Below are 23,803 nucleotides of genomic sequence, written 5' to 3'. Positions count from 1 at the left end.
CACTTAACGTCTTAAACATTTATGAAAAGATAAAAAATTAAACAAAACAAACGCGTCTAGAATATCAAATTTAACGTCGCAAACAAGCTATAGTTATCTGTGTAACAAGTGCGGGAAGTTGAGAATTGGATACGAGTGCAATCACCTGCACGAGTGTCCAATTCTCAACCCGCACGTGTTACACACCCTATTTTATATTACAAAGTGCGTGGAAAGAGTGCGGCTTATTGCGCACGCGCCACCTGTGCGACAAATGGCCGATTCCGCACGCGCGAGAGATTTCTCATTCAAGGCCGTGCAGGAATGATATATTCCCGCACGCATATCTTATTCCTGCACGGGTTTGAATGGAGAATTTCTCGCGTGGGAAATTGGCTATTTGTCGCACAGATGGCGCGCGCGGAATGGGCCACTTTCCACGCACGTGTGGTATAATTTATATTAATTGGTAACGAGTTTTATTGGTACTGCATATCGGTATGCAAATTGTCTCTCTGTCGATACTTTTCAATATCTGCGACTAAAATTGAAATATTCATGCAATCTTAAAAATTCTGTCAGTTATCAACAGCATCGCATCAGTTATCACTCGGCTGGAGATAATCTTAAGTATAAGACTGCTTATTGTTAGATAATCTTGTTTTCGAATATACTCGAGTCACTCGTACAAGAAATATCATATTTCTCTTATTTATATATATATATATGAAGGGGTAAAAAGTAAAAATCACAGTGGTATGAGTGAAATTTTTAAAAATATTTTCTCGCGAGCATAGATGCAATCTGTACAATATATAAATTGCATCTATGCACACGAGAAAATATTTTTAAAAATTTGACTTACGCTACTGTGGTTTTTATCCCTCCATATATAAGATAGTATATCATATATATTTCAACCGCGTTTAGTTGACTGCCAAAGTTGTTACAACTGTTTCAACGTTTCCTTGTCAATTAGATTCTCTCTTGCTGTGACTGTTTTGCTTCCTCATAGAGGAAGCTTTGTTTTCGTAAATTCGTATATGAACCTTTGATTGCGTATAAAGTTGGCTCTAATCAATTAAATTTAAAAGAATTATATATAAAATATTAGGGGTAGAAAAAACCAAAGAGAAAAGATTGTTTTTTGAGTTTTTAATGTCAATATGTTTAGTGTTCTAAAACGTCAAAATATTGCATTAAAAAAAATGTCGGTATGTGTGTATGTATGTATGTATGTATGTCTGTGCCAAATTTACAGAAATTTTTACAACTCCAGAATTGATCAACCAAATCTTAACGAATTATATATGAAATAGGGGTAGAAAAAACTGAAGAATATAATAGAATTAATAAAAATTGCTAATAATGAAGGGGTTACCAATTTCTATGTAAAAGAATCTACATGATTAACATGATTGCCCCAATTTCCGAAAATTTTGAGATATCAAGCTTAATTTTTTTTTATGGATAGAGTATTATTAAAGACTAGCTTTTCGGCCCGCGCTTAGCGCGGGACACAAAGCTATTCTTTAATTTATAAAATTTCTCTGTATATTACATTTTTTGTGAAACAGTTTTTACTTCCTTCTATTAGATGTCCTTGATTGCTGAATTCATCAATCTTAATTTTTACACTTTCTTTTCTAGTTGCTCTAGAAAATGCCACATATAGTTGACCATGAGCAAATACAGGATGTGGCAGATAAATCCCAACTTTTTCTAAACTTTGTCCTTGTGATTTATTGATTGTCATAGCAAATGACACTCTAATAGGAAACTGTCTTCGTTTAAACCTAAATGGCAGTTCCAAATCACTTGTAATTAAATCTATCCTTGGAATAAAGACAATCTGTCCTCGAGCAGGACCAGTTAAAACCTCCGCATAAATTAGATTATTTTTCAAATTAGTAATAATAAATCTTGTACCATTACATAATCCTTTTTTAGTATTTAAATTTCTTAATAGGATTATTGTAGCACTGACTTTTATTTTAAGTCGATGAACTGGCATTTCAGAAGGTGTTAAAGAGTTTAAAAACTCAGTTGGAAAATTCAATTGCTCTTGTGGATCATCACTTTCAATAGAGTCAATTGAGAGATACTCTTTTTCTTCTCCTTCCATTATACGAAGGATTTCATCATTAATTTTGAATGTATCCTCATTCTTAGGACAAAGAATCGCTTGATCTGGATTTTCTTTAATCTGTTCCATGGTGATTCTATCACCAAAAATTTCAGCAATAAGAGATTCTTTTGATATAAAATTCTGGGGAATTTCAATTGTATCAAGATGTAGTCCATCCATATTTGATAATTTACCATCTCCGAGTTGCATTAGCCAATTTGCAAATTCTTTTTCTTCCCCAGTTCTCATATTTTGCTTTAGTTTAACCTGAGTTACATTCCTCCATATAGAATTGTATTTTACAGTCGACTCAATTATGGCTGCTTTTTGTGCATGTGGCACTATTGGAAGATTTTGTCTAAAATCTCCTGCAAATAAAATTACTTTTTCTCCAAATGGTCGATGATTCTTCATTAAATCTCTTAAAAGTTTATCAACTGCTGTTAAAGCATGTCCAACAGTCGTGCTCACCTCATCCCATATGATTAGTTTGGCAATGATCAGTTCTCGTGCAGCTTGAGAGTTTCCTCTTATATTAGATTTAGCTCCATCATCAATTGGTATTGAAAGTTTGAATAAAGAGTGATAAGTTTTTCCTCCTTTTAGAAGTGTGGCTGCAATGCCAGTTGAAGCACATGGAATAACTATTTCGTTTTTTCCTCGAATAACACACAGAAATGTGTTAAATAAGTAGGTTTTTCCACTTCCTGCAAACCCGTCAATATAAAATAACCGCTGAAGTTCATTCTTATTGTCAATTGCTCGCATAACTATATCGTACACGTATCTTTGTTCAACATTTAATGTTGATAATAAATAATCACCACGTATTCTTTTTTCATCCACATTATACTCTGTGACGTAAATATTCACTGGAATTGGATTTGGCAATTGAAAGTTCTCACAGCTACTTCCATTATTTATTAAAATTTCTTGTATATGATTTAAAGCCATATTTTCAGGATTGACAACATTCTTATGTACAAAGTCCTCAATTAAGAAATCTTTGTATTTATTCCAAATAGCTGGTACATCTATTGGAGTTCCAAATATGCAAATATAGGAAATAATTCTCTAAGTTGTACAGGCATTTTGGATTCTGTTGCCTCTTCTAGCGTTTTTCCCCAAAGATCATCAGTTTCCACCAAATTTTTTGCAATTGCTGCATCCTTAAATGTCTCATAAACAACTCCATTAACAGTTTTCAAATCTTCAAAACATTTAGCTCCAACCACATGTAGTAGAAGAAGACGTAGATAAAATCTCTCCATATCTTTTATGCTTACTGTATAGAGTCTTGAAATTATCTTGTCACCACCGTTTTTGCGTGGCTTCCACTTAGTTTCTTTTTTATCATATATATAATAATAAGGAATATCTGTGTAAAGTAAATGCACCGCATTTTCATCAAATTGATTTAATTTAAACCATGCAGTCAACGTGGTATCTCGAGTTAACTCTCTTTGAGCAGCTTTCTCCTCATTTCCCGCTCGAAAATAAACCATTTGGCGATTAGGCAAATGAACTGCCAGTCTTATTTACTGTGTGAGACTTCATGAACAGATCATATCCGTTCAGTCTCCACATTGCTTCTGGAGCACTAACATATCTTGCATCCAGGTATGATTTAACTTCATCTATTTTAATTAACTTTGTGCCATCTTGTGCTTGTACTTCAATTGCAGCACAGTCAAATCCTTTATGAATATATTTATATAAGTATTTTACACTCTTTACTGATGAACATATTTCCAAATTGATATGTCGATCATATTTCATAATTAAATATGGTGAATATGGTACTACCCATCGATTATCAATTTCTTTGCCTCTGACGATGTATTTTTTTTCCAAATTCCTTCGTTGATACATAGGATATCCATTTACATTAGCATTAGTTTCTTCACGAAATTCTTTTGGAAAACCTTTTGAACATTTTCCATCGTCCCCAATGCAAGGATATCTCTTGGAAAAATTTCCATAAGGACCATGAATCATGTGCCTCAAAACTTTTACATTAAGTTCTGGATATCTTTCTTCGTCAGGAATTTCAGCCCATACCATCATGTCAATGACTTCTTGAAGTCGGGGCTTATCTTCATCACTCAACGTTGCAAGTAAATGTAAATGTGGAAGTCCTCTTTTTTGAAATTCAATCACACCTGCATAAGCTACAATATTTCCAAAAATATTATTTTGGGTTAAATCTTTTAAAACCTCTTTGACATCTAAATTAAATGTTTTAGCGACCAAATCAGGTCGAAATTTTATTAAACATCCATCAAGATTATCTTTAATTTCGGGGCATTGAGGATTGCAAGTCATCGTAAGAAAAATGTCAGGTTTACCTTTTCTAACCAGAGACATAGCATCTTGATATCTTTCTTGCATATTTCTTGGACTGCCCATAAATGAAGATGGTAATATTACAGGTATGCCAGCTTTAATTCCTTCATTTTGTGCTCGATTATCTAGGTGATCCATTAATCCCGAATAAAGTTCTGCTCTTAATTGAGGTTGATTTAATTTAATATAATTAAGCCTATTGGCTTCAGTTTTCATATAAGCATCAAGTATAAACTGACATCTCAATTTTCCTGCCTTTTTAAATTGACTAAATTCAATTCTTGGTGCCAACAGGTGAGCATAATAATCCATTTGAGTTATTTTGAATTCTGGATATTTAGAATTATATGATTTAAGTTGTGAATGCAATCCATCATTACCATATGGATATAACAACGGATAACACATTGGGTAACATCTTTTGTCTAGAATTGATATTTGTTGAACATCGTTCGAATTTTTATTATAAATTCGAATGTCTCTCTCAAATAGAGGCTCACCATCAACATTTTGAAAAACCACGGCTATTTCATTAGCTCGCGGAGCATTGTATCTTCTTTTATCGTGTTGAGGATCATTTCGAAAGGACAACATTAAATTTATGGCTTTATTGCCACTCGGATTAAGATCTTGTTCAACTTGACGCATCATCTTAAAAATTTTTGCAAATTCATTGCATTGGATCATAAAGCAGGACAAATCTTTCATTAAGACTGGATTACACTTTTGATTGGCTTTATTATTCATTCTATGATTAATAACTTTTTCTGTATCTAAAAAATAAAGCTGCGCAAAATGCGGAACTTGCCCATCCGCTGGGCGCATTGCCATTGTGGTTAAATGATGATATTGTTCATGAATCTTCAAACAATAAGGAGCATTGTTCACAACATCTAATGGATTTCTATTGCCCGGGGCACCCATGGAAGCCATAGCTAAAGCGCTATTATATGAACGAATATTATCAAGAAAATTTTTTGATACAGAATCATTTCCCATATATAATTTTTTAAGAAAATCAGGACAATTTATTGGTTTTAATTTAAGCTTGCCTTTTTGACAACAATATGTAAATTTTCCATCTTTAGATTTTTCACATGCAAAGTTTAAGGATTTGCAAAATTGACATTCTACATTCATTTTGCCAAGTGTATGAACTGGCACATTTATTTCATGTTCCTTGGAAATTAGCGCAATGTGATGATTTAATTGTCTAGCTTGTTGCCTTTTTTGAGCATGTCTCTGGACATCAGCTTTATGTCGTTTAGTCTTTGCGTTATCATTTTCATTGATCCTCTGCTGAGCATGTCTCTGAGAATCAGCTTTGAGTCGTTGAGTCTTTGCGTCGTTATTTTCATTTGCCCTTTGCTGAGCATGTCTCTGAGCATTAGCTTTGAGTCGTTGAGTCTTTGCGTCGTTATTTTCATTTGCCCTATGCTGAGAATTTCTTTGAGCATTAGCTTCGAGTCGTTGAGATCTTTCCTCCAAACTTTCAATTTTACGCATTTGTTTTAAGCGTTTATTTTCGCGACTCACTTTAGTCAAATTTCCGTATTTTCTCTTTTGAGGCATAATTATTTACGTCGTAACAATACAATTATTTTTTAAATCTATAACAGTTTTCAAATCTATAATAGTTTTTAAATTTATAATAATTATTCTTTATCTATAGATATCTTTTTAAAAAAGAAACTATTTTATACCGTTTGTTTGTCTGTCTGATCGCAAACTACTTATTTACATTAATAGATCGATTTTCTTATTAGATCTTTTCTTTCTCTTTTTTTTCTGTTTTATTGATTTTTTATATAGTGCATAACAGCCTTTTTTACAGGCGCACAGCAACTCTGTATCGGCGGATAGTAGCCGTTTTTTTTACAGGCGCACTGCAGCTCTGTGTCAGCAGACAGCAGCCTTTTTTGTACAGGCGCACAGCAGCTCTGTTTCAGCGCACAGCAACCGTTTTTTAAAGGCGCACAGCAGCCTTTTTTGTACAGGCGCACAGCAGCTCTGTTACAGTGCACAGCAACCGTTTTTTAAAGGCGTACAGCAGCCTTTTTTGTACAGGCGCATAGCAGCTCTGTGTCGGCGCACAGCAGCCGTTTTTTAAAGGCGCACAGCACCCTTTTTTATACAGGCGCACAGCTGCTCTGTATCGTCGCACAGCAGCCGTTTTTTAAAAACGCGCACAGCAGCTTTTTTATATAATATATATTTTTTTATATAATGTCTCGAATATCTAAAAAATATTTTTTTATAATGTAAAAATATATCTATTACAAATATTTAAAAACACATTTATTACATTTAATAAATATTTAAATACATTTATTCCATCACCATGGTAACTTTTTATCCCTATATTCATATTATACGCGTACCACATCTCCAATTGTTTTTGAGGGAAGCTATCTTGCATATTTCTTCTAATATATATAGTAGATAAAATGATAAAATACAGATATTGAAAGAAACAGCGAAAATGCATGCAATTCACAGGAGCATAATGTAAGTAAATTTGAATTTTATGGAAAGAGAATGAAAGAGAGAAATGGAGAGAAATAACAGAATGAAAGATAGAGAATGATATTAAAAGAGAGAGAAAGAGAAAGTGAGAGCGAAAGAGAAAGAGAGAGAGAGAGAGAGAAAGAAAGAGAGAGAGAGAGAGAGAGAGAGAGAGAGAGAGAGAGAAAAAGAGAAGGTTAAGAGAAAGAAGGAAAGTAAGAGATTTGTGTGTATATGTGTGAGTGACAGAGAAAATAAGGTTAAGAGAGAGAAGGAAAGAAAGAGATTTGTGTGTATAATATATATGTGTGTGTGTATGTGTGAATAAAGAGATAAAGAGAAAGAGAGAGATATCTATAAATATATATCTTTTTTTAGAATAATGGTATCATTACGGCGGAAGAATTAAATTTAAAAAATCTATTTTCAAAGAGAAAATTGCAGAAGCCTACAAAAATCGATAGAGAGAAAAACAACGAAAATGCATGCACTTCACAGGAGCATAATGTAAGTAATCTACATATCTATATATATATATAATATATATATATATATATATATATATATATATTATTTATAGTATATATATATATATATATATATATATATATCTTATCTATCTATATCTATATATCTTTTTTTAGAATGACATTTCGAAAAACTTAAACGCTGAAAATCTTTTATTAAAGAGGAAGTTGCAGGAGTTGCAGCGGCAACTGGCCGCTGCTTTGGCCAAGCAACTGCCACTGCAGGCTATGCGGTGGCTGCTGACAATGTGCAACCTGTAGTGGTGGCTGCTGACAATCCACAGCCTGCAGTGGTGGCTACTGAGATTCCTCCAGCACCAAAAATTGGAAAAAATGATATATTGCATCGTAAGTATATAATATAATAAATAATATACAATAATAAATAATACTAAATAAAAATAAATAAAAATAAATAATAGTACCATAAGTAAATATATAATTTTATATTTTTTTACAGCAACAAATAAAACTCGACGATGGGCCAGAGGAGGAAGAGGCCGAGGACGTGGACGTGGACGCGGACGCGGACGTGGACGTCCACGCGAACGAAATACTATTATTATTAATATGTAATAATTTATGTTTTATGTATTATTATTATTATGTTATTTATTTATTATTAATGTTATAAATGTTTATATGTAAGTTCGTAATATTTTGTGTTAAATAAATTATATTCATCTTATTCGATCTCACATTAATAACTTCGACTCTCTCTCTCTCTCTTTCTCTTGGGTAACAAAAAAGTAAAAATAATAATAAAAATTAGCAATTTTTCTAATTCTTTTACATTCTTTAGTTTTTTCTACTTCCAACAACGAATGAGATTCGGTCGATTATTTCTCGAAAATTAGAAAATTTAAAAAAATCGGTTGCCAGAAAATTGGTAGCGAAAAACTATACACTTTATGGCACTTCCCGGAAAAGTCTACCCTTATTTCATGTACCCTTGGTAAAAATTCGGCCCACCAACAAATGAGATTCGGTCGATTATTACCCAAAAATTAAAAAAATTTAAAAAATCGGTTTCCAAAAAATTGGTAGCGAAAAAAAAACCGCGACATTTTCATCCCCGAAAAATTTGCGAGATTTTGAGACCAATTTCGTGAGAATCGGTCCATAAATGTGGAAGTAGTTCGCGTACATACAGACAGACAGACGACGCGACTTATATATATAGATAGGTTGGTGTTAAATTTGGCAATGATCGGTGAAGGGGTTACCAATTTTTGCCTAAAAAGTGTACAAATTATACATAAAATCTTATATATAGAACGTATTATTAAAGGAAGATTGTTTTGAATTTCGCGAAGATGGTGAAAAGATTACCGATTTCTGCCTAAAAAATATATAGGGTAGACCGAGGCGAATCGGATTACTAATTAGCACGATAAAATAGCTCGTTTGAAAAAAAACACTAACAAAAACCGTTTTAAAACTTATATTGATCCGATTCGCCTCGGTCTACCCTAAGTTATTTGATGGATAGAGTATCATTTTAAAGGAAGATTGTTAGTGAATTTGGCGAGGATCGGTGAAGGGATTACCGATTTCTGCTTAAAAAGTGTATAAAATGTACATGTAATTTTATATAGAGTATTATTAAAAGAAGGTTGTTTTGAATTTTGCGAGGATCGGTGAGAGGGTTACCAATTTCTGCTTAAAAAATGTGTAATGATTTCTGTTTTTTAATGATACTTTATATAAAATTACATATATAACTAATACATGTAACTTTTGAGCAAAAATCGGCAACTCCTTTGATTTGCCTCGGTCTACCCTATACATCGTCAAATTCAAAACAACCTCTCTTTAAAAGGTTAGTCTACCCTGAAACAGGCGAATTTTCAGGAATTAATTTCAGACAAAATATCGGTGATATATGAATGATTTTTTTTTTTCATTATCTTTATTAGGGTTTCAAAAACATGTACAAATTTTTTGGTGTAAAAAAATTTCAAAATGGCGATGAGGCACTCCTTCACGCGCAACTATGCTTTTCAGACGGTGTACATGGTTTCTGAAATGTGGGTGGTCTGAAACAAAAAAAAATATGGTCATTAACTATATTGTATTGTCTTCGGAATGACGGCGCTTTTTTTCTCTCCTCGTTTTTGGCGTCAAAAAAAAAAATTCCTGAATTTTTCATTGATGCAGAATCACCTAATGAAAAATTCAGGAATTTTTTTCTTGACGCCAAAAACGAGAAGAGAAAAAAAAACGATAACGCTCGCAATCAGAATGGCTCCATACGTCTGCGAAAGCCGCGAGACATCTTTCTCGTGTTCGCTATCCATAAATTTGTTCGCGCTTATACCGAAATATTCTCGAAGAAATTCCCTGCGCATAAAATTCAGGAAAACAATATGTCGGCTGGAAAGTAATCATTTATCAAATCGCGGATTTTACACATTTTACACATTATTAGGAATATTTTGCGTTAATTTCGAGTAAGTCGAGATCTTTTCCTTAACCCTTCGAGGCTACACTGGATGGCGGCCACCCTGACAAAACTTCAGGGCCCGATATTTTTAAGATAGGTTCTATAATCAGTGTCCCTTCACTCAGGATCCCTAGTTGGATCCCTCTCTCGAAGATTCGTGTTAGTAGGACCACTCAAGTGTGACCTCGGTGTATGTTTCTTATCGCGATCAAAAATTACAATATTTTTGTTCATCGAGCACATCGGGTTTTGCATTATACATATTTTTAAACAACATCCTTAAGATCAAGAGACACGGTAGTGTCTCGCGCCGAGTACACGCGGAGCGAGACCGACCGTGACTCTTTTACGCGACGCGACGGGTTGCGAGTACCCGAGATGTTGAGATCTCGATAACGAGTGAACGGATCAAGTTCTATAAATTTTTACGTGCATTATTTGCAATTATGAGACTTTGAATCCGTCTGGGTAGCGACCACCCCAGTGTGGCCGGGGCGTATTAAAAAAAGAGGTGCGGCTTCGAAGGGTTAAATATCTTATCGCAAGTCAGATGCAGGAGTTGTAATACCATAGAAACAGTTGTAAAATTTATCGGCGGTTTCATAATAGAGACTACGTCTTCAATATTGTTTCGCCTTTATCATTGAACTGGCTTATTGTTAGATTATTGCCGGCGCGTTTCGAAGGACATTCGGCAAAAAGAGCAATCGCGCAGCTGTTAATGGTGGTAATTGCCTGAAACAACTGTGAAACGATAAGCCACTGTTTAAGTAGCAGTTAAATGCAGGTAATTAGCTACGATAATGACAAATACATGCGCAACGCAGCATTTTACTTGCTGAATCATGCGAAAATGTCTCCAATTATTCGTAACAATAATGTTCGACATTGAGCTTTATCGCTTGCGGAATGAGTAATATGATTCAATGTCATACAACAGAACTTTAAAACTTGTCACCGGGTTCCAAACTTTTTTAAAGTGTTTGTTTAAAATTGTATTATTTGCCGTGAAAGAACACGCAATCGTATCATTTTATCATTTATTCAGTAACTATTATATCTTCGAGATCTTACTTAATTATATCTTAACTATACACTTTAATAAATGTAATCAGTAAAAACAGTAATAAAAAATTAACAATGCAGCATGCATTTCTCGTGGAAAGTTGTCGAAAATACGCTGTGAAAATTGGTCATGCAAAAGCGAGATTACGATCCATCTATTATGAAAATCCGGATTTGCTATTTTTATTTCTACTACTATCATCTCGAAATAGAAATACCACTCGAAAATATTGCATCAAAAAACAAATTACATGGGTATATCTAAAAATAAATAAAGTTAACAAAAAAACTAACAAAAATTATTTAAATTCAATATTTTAATAATTTTATTATGTTTTAGACGGCTTTTGAATTTTTTATATAAATTATACATTTATTTTTAGACACATTTATGACAAAAATTGTATGGTTATTTAAAAAATGACGGCTATTACGATGAATTATATATATAATTTTCCAGTAGTTTAGATATAGAACATTTATGTAGATATTAGGTTTACGTAAAATAATTACGCAATTAGTATGATAACAATAATATATATATTGCTTACAGAAATAACATTACGATAGTAATATTCCATTCTCGTTGCGTTTCTGAGCTAGCAGTCGTCTTAGCACATATTAGGTAAATATATACATTGTTTATAAACACAGTCAAAATATATTAATGTATTACAATCTCGCACTATTTCTTGTAACTATCGATTTGTAACAGAAGCAGAGAAGCAGAGAATACGAGAGAAACAAAGAAAGGAATCCATTAAAATAGCTTCTTTGAAATACGTCGTAAGTTTTAATTTAAACATTAAAATTTAAACATTAGTATTAAGATTTTTGATTGAGTAAAAAAACAATAAACATAATTTAGGGAAGAATGCGACAGGAGTAAAAAAGCAGCGCCAAGTTTTTTTACAAGAAAAATTTATTTATTTTGTTTTAATTAAATATTTTTATTTTGTACATGTTACTTCTTTAATTCTTTGTAATTAAAATGATTCTTTGTAATATTAAAAATTTGTTAAAGAGAATTATGAAGCTATTATCACTTGGGTTTAGAATAGGAAGACCCTTGAATAGAAATACGAAAATACCACTTGGGTTTTATTTCTTTAAAGTAGTTGCATAACAATTATCTTTCAAAGCAATATACATATTCTGTTTACAATTGGCGGAATTTAATTTAAAGATTTCACATCTTTTTTTGAATTACATGTCACTTGAGTTAAGTTAGGTAATATAATTTTGTGAAGAAGAAATTAAAGATTTCACATCTCTTTTTTGAAATAAATGTCACTTGAGTTAAGTTAGATAATACAATTTTGTGAAAAAGATATAAAGCTATCATATAAGACGTCGCGGCATTAGGAGAAAAAGGAGGAAGAGTATCTTAAAAATTTTTCACACACATTTGGACTTTGCGTCGCAATATCTCCGCTCGTAGGGCACGTAGCGGAATATTATAAGAGAAACCCCCCCTAATTGGACCCCAAGCTATCGATCAAGCCTACTTAGAACTTGATCCGTTCACTCGTTATCGAGATCTCAACATCTCGGGAACTCGCAACCCGTCGCGTCGCGTAAAAGAGTCACGGTCGGTCTCGCTCCGTGTGTACTTGGCACGAGACACTACCGTGTCTCTTGATTACTTAATTTTCCTCGACTTCAGTTATTGTTCTAGCTATATGCCACAGTTCTCATCTTTTAATTATAGTGTCTCGAGCCCACCGCAAAAATTTGGGTCCATCGCTTTTATGGATAAATTTACTTGCAAAAGGTAGTTTATAAGTAGTATTATCATAAACGATTGTCAGCCAAACTCGTACCCCCTGCGTTATGAGCAATAAAAATTTATTAACAATTGGATTTCTAAGCGATTTGGGTCCATCGCTTTTATGGACGAAACTTGTTTCATTCGAAAGTGCATCAAATTCCCTTTCAGAAAATACCCGGCTGATTTGCCCTGGCCCCTGCAAAACCCAGGCTGATCATGATTTTTTACTCAACGCGCGAGTCAGATCGAGCGTGGCGTTTGAAATGCGCGCCGTAAACAAAGACAGAGCGTCACGCTTTTATTTATACTTTGGATACTATCTAATATCATAAATTTTTAAAGATCATAATTGTTGTTATTGTTATTATTTAACGTTTATGATATTATAATATTGTGTAGGGATTAAGAATATTTTTGATTTTCTTTATCATTCATATTATTATATTTTATATGTTAATTATATACTTTTATCATTTATCATAGTTAAAAATATCATAATTCCAGATAAAAGTATGGAACTGTCAGAGAACGTAATGTAAATTGGAATTTTGTCGAATATTTCCAAGTTTTTTACATTTTTTTATAATTAATTGAATTTTAACAAAATCATAGAAATACTACACGGAAAAAAATAAACTGTAAAAAATCGTCAGAAATCTGATGACTATTTACAGTTTATTATGTAACTCGGCCACGGGTAATGATAAACTCGTAATTTTTCAATAAAATAAATGAGATACTACTAACACGTCAAATGAATTTTTGATATGCACATCAATGCTTTTTTTTACAGTGTATAATAATATCCGCACAAAATTACCTTTTTTAAAAAAAGGTAAAAAAAGGCGCCAAGTACACGTATAGTAGTGTATATGTTGTTACCTAAAAAAAAATGAAAGTGGTAGTATTATACCTCGAAAAAACCTAAGTAACAAGTGGTAGATTTTTATATCTCGAAAAATCTCGAAAAAATCTAAGCAGTAGTATCTTTATTTCCCAAAAATTATAACCCAAGTGATACACGTCACAAAATTATGTTACCTTATCAAAAAGAAGGGTCGCGCTTCAAGTGATCTATAACAATTACAAAAAAGAAATGATATCTCTTTAAATTAGAGCGCCAATTACAGAGAGAACATGTATATTGCCTCAAAAAAATAATTGTTGCACTACTTTGAAAAACCTTTACATTGTGTCAATTAGAAAAGAATGTATAATAACAATTTTATAAGATTAAAAAGTTTTATTTAAATTTAACAAGGGAATACAAGATATTTAAATACAAAGTTATTTACATGTGTATTTTTTAATGGCCACAAAGAATTACAGAAGTAACAGTACAAAATAAAAATATTTTATTAAAATACATAAATTTTTCTTGTAAAAAAACTTGGCGCTGCTAGACCTTTTAAATAAATAAGGACAACAATAAATAAAAATAATTCAGAAAAGAATACAATGGGAGTAATATTAAATGATTATCAGCGTGGATGTGGGAGTGAGTGATATGGGTGTGCGTGACTACGCGGACGGCGGATAATGCGGCTTATAATTAAGTATAGAATAAGTTTATTTATTTATTTAAAATTTCGAGGTCTAGCAGCGCCAAGTTTTTTTACAAGAAAAATTTATGTATTTTAATAAAATATTTTTATTTTGTACTGTTACTTCTGTAATTCTTTGTGGCCATTAAAAAATACACATGTAAATAACTTTGTATTTAAATATCTTGTATTCCCTTGTTAAATTTAAATAAAACTTTTTAATCTTATAAAATTGTTATTATACATTCTTTTCTAATTGACACAATGTAAAGGTTTTTCAAAGTAGTGCAACAATTATTTTTTTGAGGCAATATACATGTTCTCTCTGTAATTGGCGCTCTAATTTAAAGAGATATCATTTCTTTTTTGTAATTGTTATAGATCACTTGAAGCGCGACCCTTCTTTTTGATAAGGTAACATAATTTTGTGACGTGTATCACTTGGGTTATAATTTTTGGGAAATAAAGATACTACTGCTTAGATTTTTTCGAGATTTTTCGAGATATAAAAATCTACCACTTGTTACTTAGGTTTTTTCGAGGTATAATACTACCACTTTCATTTTTTTTTAGGTAACAACATATACACTACTATACGTGTACTTGGCGCCTTTTTTTACCTTTTTTTAAAAAAGGTAATTTTGTGCGGATATCACGCCTTTTTGTAGTATATTACGCATTTTATAAACAGTATGTACAGGATAAAGCTATTTGGAGGTATAATACTACCACTTTGTTTTTTTCGAGGTAACAACATAACAGGGTAACAACATAATACATATACACTACTATGCGTGTACTTGGCGCTCTTTTTTACCTTTTTTTTAAAAAGGTAATTTTGTACGGATATCACGCCTTTTTGTAGTGTTACGCATCTTAATCTTATAAACAATATATCTTATAATTTTATAAACAGTATATAATACAAGGTATGAAGCTAAAAGTGTTACCGACTATTATTTCTAAAGAAAACAACAATTTAATATTTTGCTTAGTTTTTTTTTAAATAATAATCTGTAACCTTTTTAGTTGTACACCTTGTATATATTTTTCAATTTCAACATAAAACATAATCGCAATAAAACATGATTAATGTTAATAAGTCGTTAACTGTAAAATTCTTTATTTATTTTTATTTGCGTGTCTTACTGAATGTTGTTCGCAACTGTATATGTACCGATATCTTCAGGTATCGATATTTTTGATAATTATTTTTACGTCAGACATAATTTTAATTCATCCAATTTTTATTATGTCTAGACATAATTTTTGTCCAATTTTTATTATGTCTATAAACATAATTTTAATTTAGCGATTTTTATTATGTCATGACATAATTCTAATTCTGCCGCTAGGGAAATTTTAAGTCGATTCTTATGAATCAAGCTTGAATTCAATGTCTAGGTGTCCCAGGTTGCCGATGACGAGGTCCACATAGTGCGCTCTATAGTTTTCGGTGTACAGGTGTATTAATACCTTGAATTCGATGGCCACGTGTTCCAAGTTGCCGATGACGAGGTCCACATAGTGCGCTTCGTAGTTTTCAGTGTCTACATGTATTAATACCTCGAATTCGATATCTACGTGTCCTACATTGGGTGCGTTCAGCCGATACTCCGCTAGCCTAGCAATCGTGAGCAGACGCTCGTTTTCGCTCGTTTCCCTTCTTTTGACCTAATGGATTAAAAGGAGAGGAAACGAGCGAAAACGAGCGACTGCTCACAATTACTAGGCTAGCGGAGTATCGGCTGAACGCACCCATTCAGATTTAAAGTTATTAATACACCTAGACACCAAAAACTATGAAGCGCATTATGTGGACCTCGTCATCGGCAACCTGGAACACGTAGACATCGAATTCGAGGTATTATTACACCTAGACACCAAAAACTACCGAGCGCGCTATCTGGACCTCGTCATCAGCAACCTGGGACACCTAAACATCGAATTCAAGGTATTAATACACGTAGACACCGAAAACTACGGAGCTCACTATCTAGACATTGTCATCGGCAACCTGGAACCTGGAACACTTAGACATCGCATTCAACGTATTATTACATTTGGACACCGAAAACTACGAAGCGCACTATGTGGACCTCGTCATCGGCAACCTGAGACACGTAGACATCGAATCCAAGGTATTAATACACGTAGACACCGAAAACTACGGAGCGCACTATGTGGACCTTGTCATCGGCAACCTGGGACACCTATACATCGAATTCAACGTACGATTACACCTGGACCCCGAAAACTATGAAGCGCACTATCTGGATCTCGTCATCGGCAACCTGGGACACGTAAACATCGAATTCGAAGTATTATTACACCTAGACACCGAAAACTACGGAGCGCGATATCTGGACCTCGTCATCAGCAACCTGGGACACCTAAACATAGAATTCAAGGTATAAATACACGTAGACACCTAAAACTACGGAACTCACTATCTAAATTTCATCATCGGCAACCTGGAACACCTAGACATCGCATTCAACGTATTATTACACCTGGACACCGAAAACTACGAAGCGCACTATGTGGACCTTGTCATCGGCAACCTGGGACACCTAGACATCGAATTCAACGTACGATTACACCTGGACACCGAAAACTATGAAGCGCACTATCTGGGTCCCGTCATCGGCAACCTGGGACACGTGGACATCGAATTCAAGGTATTAATACACGTAGACACCGAAAACTACGGAGCGCACTATGTGGACCTTGTCATCGGCAACCTGGGACACCTAGACATCGAATTCAACGTACGATTACACCTGGACACCGAGAACTATGAAGCGCACTATCTGGATCCCGTCATCGGCAACCTGGGACACGTGGACATCGAATCCAAGGTATTAATACACGTAGACACCGAAAACTACGGAGCGCACTTTGTGGACCTTGTCATCGGCAACCTGGGACACCTATACATCGAATTCAACGTACGATTACACCTGGACCCCGAAAACTATGAAGCGCACTATCTGGATCTCGTCATCGGCAACCTGGGACACGTAAACATCGAATTCGAAGTATTATTACACCTAGACACCGAAAACTACGGAGCGCGATATCTGGACCTCGTCATCAGCAACCTGGGACACCTAAACATAGAATTCAAGGTATAAATACACGTAGACACCTAAAACTACGGAACTCACTATCTAAATTTCATCATCGGCAACCTGGAACACCTAGACATCGCATTCAACGTATTATTACACCTGGACACCGAAAACTACGAAGCGCACTATGTAGACCTTGTCATCGGCAACCTGGGACACCTAGACATCGAATTCAACGTACGATTACACCTGGACACCAAAAACTATGAAGCGCACTATCTGGATCTCGTCATCGGCAACCTGGGACACGTGAACATCGAATTCGAAGTATTATTACACCTAGACACCGAAAACTACGGAGCGCGATATCTGGAACTCGTCATCAGCAACCTGGGACACCTATACATCGAATTCAACGTACGATTACACCTGGACCCCGAAAACTATGAAGCGCACTATCTGGATCTCGTCATCGGCAACCTGGGACACGTGAACATCGAATTCGAAGTATTATTACACCTAGACACCGAAAACTACGGAGCGCGATATCTGGAACTCGTCATCAGCAACCTGGGACACCTAAACATCGAATTCAAGGTATAAATACACGTAGACACCGAAAACTACGGAACTCACTATCTAGACATCATCATCGGCAACCTGGAACACCTAGACATCGCATTCAACGTATTATTACACCTGGACACCAAAAACTACGAAGCGCACTATGTGGACCTCGTCATTGGCAACCTGGGACACCTAGACATCGAATTCAACGTACGATTACACCTGGACACCAAAAACTATGAAGCGCACTATCTGGACCTCGTCATCGGCAACCTGGGATACCTAGACATCGCATTCAAGCTTAATTCATAAGAATCGACTTAAAAATTCCCTAGCGGCATTTTCTGCCAAGCGTAGAGAATCTTCTTTTCCGTTAACTCAATATATATTATTTATATATATACCTAATTTACCTAAATAGAAATCTTCCTTCTGACCGATAAGTCTATCGACCTAATTTCGAAATACGCGCGCGATATCGAAACTAGCGATACCTGCGCCGCCAGCGTCGAAAAAGTGAAAGTAACGTTTCTGATTATGACGTCATCATATCAGACGTCGGCGTTAGTAGTATCTTAAAAATAAATTTTCACATTTGGACTTTGCGTCGCAATATCTCCGCTCGTAGGGCACGTAGCGGAATATTATGAGAGAAACCCCCCCCTAATTGGACCCCAAGCTATCGATCAAGCCTACTTAGAACTTGATCCGTTCACTCGTTATCGAGATCTCAACATCTCGGGTACTCGCAACCCGTCGCGTCGCGTAAAAGAGTCACGGTCGGTCTCGCTCCGCGTGTACTTGGCGCGAGACACTACCGTGTCTCTTGATTAATATATATTCAAACAGTAAGATTAGGTTCATACATCAATTTATAATAAAATTTCAGTAAAATGACTAAATTACAGTGCTAAACAGTATCTTTTATTAATAATTTTATTATTTTTTACATATCATTTTTTCCGTGTAGTATTTGCTATGATTTTGTTAAAATTCAATTAATTATAAAAAAATGTAAAAAACTTGGAAATATTCGACAAAATTCCAATTTACATTACGTTCTCTGACAGTTCCATACATTTATCTGGAATTATGATATTTTTAACTATGATAAATGATAAAAGTATATAATTAACATATAAAATATAATAATATAAATGATAAAGAAAATCAAAAATATTCTTAATCCCTACACAATATTATAATATCATAAACGTTAAATAATAACAATAACAACAATTATGATCTTTAAAAATTTATGATATTAGATAGTATCCAAAGTATAAATAAAAGCGTGACGCTCTGTCCTTGTTTACGGCGCGCATTTCAAACGCCACGCTCGATCTGACTCGCGCGTTGAGTAAAAAATCATGATCAGCCTGGGTTTTGCAGGGGCCAGGGCAAATCAGCCGGGTATTTTCTGAAAGATTTAGAATAGGAAGACCCTTGAATAGGAATACGAAGATACCACTTGGGTTTTATTTTTTTAAAGTATTTGCATAACAATTACCTTTCAAAGCAATATACATATTCTGTTTACAATTGGCGCAATTTAATTTAAAGATTTCACATCTTTTTTTGAAATACATGTCACTTGAGTTAAGTTAGGTAATATAATTTTGTGAAAAAGATATAAAGCTACCACTTAGATTAGATACATGTCACTTGAGTTAAGTTAGGTAATATAATTTTGTAAAAAAGAAATTAAAGATTTCACATCTCTTTTTTGAAATAAATGTCACTTGAGTTAAGTTAGATAATACAATTTTGTGAAAAAGATATAAAGCTATCATATAAGACGTCGCGGCATTAGGAGAAAGGAGGAGGAGTATCTTAAAAATTTTTCACACACATTTGGACTTTGCGTCGCAATATCTCCGCTCGTAGGGCACGTAGCGGAATATTATAAGAGAACCCCCCCCCCCCCTAATTAGACCCCAAGCTATCGATCAAGCCTACTTAGAACTTGATCCGTTCACTCGTTATCGAGATCTCAACATCTCGGGAACTCGCAACCCGTCGCGTCGCGTAAAAGAGTCACGGTCGGTCTCGCTCCGCGTGTACTTGTGGAGACACTACCGTGTCTCTTGATTACTTAATTTTCCTCGACTTCAGTTATTGTTCTAGCTATATTCCACAGTTCTCATCTTTTAATTAACATACCCACACAGCACGGGGAGCTCCCGGGCAGTTCCTGAGGAGCTTATATAATTTTTCACAAGCTTTATTTGAACTTCAAAAGAATTCGCACGGAGCTCTCCGGGAGCTCCTATGTCCGCTTTCTCTTTTGAGAGCTCCTTGGGAGCTTCAAAGTAATTCCCGGGAAGCTTCCATATAAGCTCCCCGGGAGCTCGTACGTCCACTATTGCGAGCTGCTTAGAAGCAGCACGGGGAGCTCCCGGGGAGTTCCTGAGGAGCTTATAAAATTTTTCATAAGCTGTTGTGCCCCTTTTTGGGTGCACTAAGATTCGATCGTTCCAAGAAGGAGATGGGATGGGTGACTGTTAGAACACTCTTTGATAAACGGCACTTCGAATAAAGAATACTTTAATTGAATCTTTAATTGAATCTGCTTTACAGTTATTGCGTACAAGAATGCCCGTTACTGATCTGCTCCCTGACTCCGATTACCTTCTCGTCTCCTGTTGTCGCTTCCTTTTGAATCCTCGTCCTGTCCTTCGATATCGCTGAGTTGCTCAATCGTATGTAGGCCGATCGCGCAACTTATCTCTTGCTGATTCGGCTTTGCGTAGTTCTTTCGGGCTTTCGCGGTCGCGTTCCCTATTGTTATTCTCGGTCTTTCTTAATACTATTCTTATTTTATTATTACATTAATTGGGGCCGCAACATCTCTCCCCCTTTGAGAAAAGGAAACTACGGTCTGTAGTTTTCGCTACAATTTTTCGCTGCTTATCCTATTTTTATTTTTATTAGGGTGGTTTATTTTCTTTGTTTGTTTTGGAGATTACATTCTTCTTATGTTCTAGTATAGTATCGCTGAGTCGCCCTGTACGTGCGGTCGGGCGCTTGCTCGTTTCTTATGTCTTTTTATTACATAGATGATTATTCCTACTATGCTTAATATAATTATTAACGTAAGTGTCGATCCTACGGGATATATGACATAGGGATTTTTTATTAGGGTGCGTCTTGGGGTTTTTCCAATTTTTTATTTATGTCGCTTATTTTTAGACTTAATTCTATTAATTCGTTTGGATTCCTAATTACAAGTTCTAATCTAATTTCTTTTTTCGCTTGTTCGTTAATATTTTTATTTTTGTTTGTTAGCGTTAAGTTGAAATCGGCTAAGTGCATTTCTATTTGTTTCATAGTCGTTTGTCTTTTTGTTTTTATAATAATGTCGGGTGTGGTTAGTTTACAATTTTCGATTATACTTAGTTTCCCTGTTCTTTCTATTTCTATTTTTTGTTCTGCCTGTTCATTACATTGAATCGTCAGCTGTTGTTTTTTCGGCGTTGAGAATAGCCACGTTTGTGGTTCGCTTAATGTTATCCATAAGGTTACGTTTGACATTATTTGACGTTTCTCGCAGGTGTTTACATATCCTGGCGTTTTTACGTAAACTTGTACTTCGCATGGTGCGTCGGCTTTTACAAAATATACCGGGTAGTTTCGGTTACATACATATTTTACTCCGTTTCGTTTACAGTCGTTTAAATCGCGTTCCTCTAGCGTTATGTAATTATGATTCTCTTTATCTATTGCTAATATGTTGTGAGTAATTCTTAGGAATGTGATAATATTCGCGTGGTTATGGACAGGTAATGGTGTCGCTCTTATTATTTCATACACGGGGTATGCTACCACGGGAAATTTGATTATCGTATAAATGTTCGGTTTATCATAATACGCGTTAATTTCTACATAGCTTTGTATCTCGTTCCAATTTTCTAATCTAGTTTTAAAAGGAAAGTAGGATCCATGCGTCAATTGTGACGTTGCCTCTTTTAGTTCGGTTATTATTTTTTCTATTGGTAATAGGCGGGTGAGTATGACTCCTTCTCGCGAATATGTGAGGTAGTCTATCGTGTCTTTCACGTCTTCTATTAGATCCTCTGTAATTGTGGTTAGTATTATAATAACTGTTCATCTATTTCTTCTCTTCTAGCGTACAGTGCTGTCTCCAGCTGTATCCGTCTCGTGACGTTCGTCATCAGTTGTTCTTGAGGCTTAGATCTGAGCACATATTTGTTTGCGATAATTGTAAAATGAGGTGCAGGCTGTGCAACCGATTTTTTGTTCCGTCGACGTGCGACGCATGTTGGCGCACGTACTGGCTACGCGCTGCTAGTGGGGGTGCCGCGCTTAGTGCGCGAGTGGCGGCGAATTTGGGTGCGGGGCCGACGTCGCCCCCTCCCTCCTACGCGGAAGTGTTGCTAACACCCCCGGGTACATGGATGCATCTCCTCTACCCCCTGGAGGTCACGTTGAACGTGGCCACCGGACGCCGTGTGGTGCGACGTGTTTGATGTTTGGTAAGTACTTATTATCTTATTTTCCTTAGTTTTTACTATCGCCTACTTTCTATCGCCTACTTTCTATTGCTTGTTTTTGTTTTGTTCTTTTGCGCTGTTTTTACTGTTCTATAAAGGGCTTTAATCGGTTTACATATACTCGAGGGGTTTCTCGTCTCTTTTTGATTGTGTAATTGACGTCTGAATGTTTTTAAATTACTTCATACGGTCTTATCCTTCATACGGGGATTCTAATTTTTTCGATCTCCCTCTACGCACCGTTTCGTCGTGCAAGAGAACTTTGTCTCCCACTCGGAAATTGATTTCTTTTGTCTTCTTATCGTATTACGTCTCCTTGGCCTTAGATTTTTTGTTTCGCAAATGTTCCTTTGCAACTCGTTGTATCGCTCTTAATTTTTCTTTTAGCTCTTGCGCGTAATCGTCATACGTATACGTTGGTTTTGGTGGTTGCGACAGTGCCGTCGGTAGTGTCGCTCGGTGCCCGTATACTAATTCAAAGGGTGTAAACCCTTTGTAAAGGTGTGGCGTCGTGTTATACGCGAACATTGCGTATGACGTCCATTCGTCCCAGTTTGTCTGGTCCGCGTTAATATAATGTCGCAAGTATTCGGCTAATGTTCTATGAAAGCGTCTCCAATGCTCCATTACTCTCGGGATGGTAGGCCGTTGTTTGAATTTTTTCTATCTTCAGTAATTTACACGCGCTTTTAAATATCTCGCTAAGGAAATTCGTTCCTCTATCCGTCAGTATTTTGTAGGGGATACCGTATTCAAAGATAATCTTTGTGACAAATTCTTTCGCGATTGTATTTGCTTCTTGATTAGGTACGGGTATCGCCTTACTGAATTTTGATAAATTATCCTGAAACGTGAGGATATATTTATTTCCGTTTTCGGTCACCGTCAGTGGTCCTACTATATCTAGAGCACATTTTTCGAACGGTTTGTCCGCGGTGTCTGTTATTACTAAGGGTGCTTTATTTTTTCGCGATAACTTGTTCTTCTGACATAGTTCGCATTTATTAATGTAATCTTCGACGTCTCGAGTTAATCCTCTCCAGTTATGCGTCAACCTTATTCGGTTTATGGTGCGTTCCACACCCTGATGTCCTCCTACAGGTGCATCATGGTATTCGTATAATATACGTTGCTTCTCTTCTTCTGTATATTTTCTTTCGCTCTCCTCTTCGTTATTCTCTTCCTTCTCTATCTTGACTCAGTATCATAGCGGAAGGCGGAAGGTGTGTCTTCTAACCTATTACTGACAGTTCAGCACGAAAGCTCTAGCACTATTGGCACATGCGGAACTTCATACTTCAAAAGATCTCGCGAAAGTTTTTCAGCTCGTATTAAGT

The 23,803-nt window shown here is 35.3% G+C and overlaps 1 pseudogene across 1 annotated transcript in view; it reads left to right on the top strand.

Annotated features, from left to right (window-relative positions):
* The first annotated feature begins 10,699 nt into the window (after positions 1-10,699).
* Positions 10,700-23,803, top strand: part of LOC143906732 (cytochrome P450 6k1-like) — a 37,415-nt pseudogene continuing 24,311 nt past the window's right edge. The window contains exons 1-4 of the transcript XR_013259630.1: positions 10,700-10,718; positions 11,550-11,621; positions 11,712-11,782; positions 22,082-22,448. The product of XR_013259630.1 is annotated as a cytochrome P450 6k1-like (transcript). The remainder of the gene's footprint in view (positions 10,719-11,549; positions 11,622-11,711; positions 11,783-22,081; positions 22,449-23,803) is intronic.

This window comes from Temnothorax americanus, unplaced genomic scaffold, assembly GCF_048541705.1.
Source record: "Temnothorax americanus isolate GAGA-0224 unplaced genomic scaffold, ASM4854170v1 Scaffold75, whole genome shotgun sequence".
NCBI classification, from domain to species: Eukaryota; Metazoa; Arthropoda; class Insecta; order Hymenoptera; family Formicidae; genus Temnothorax; species Temnothorax americanus.
Note: the sequence above shows the minus strand (reverse complement) of the source record. Positions and strands in the feature narration are given on the sequence as shown.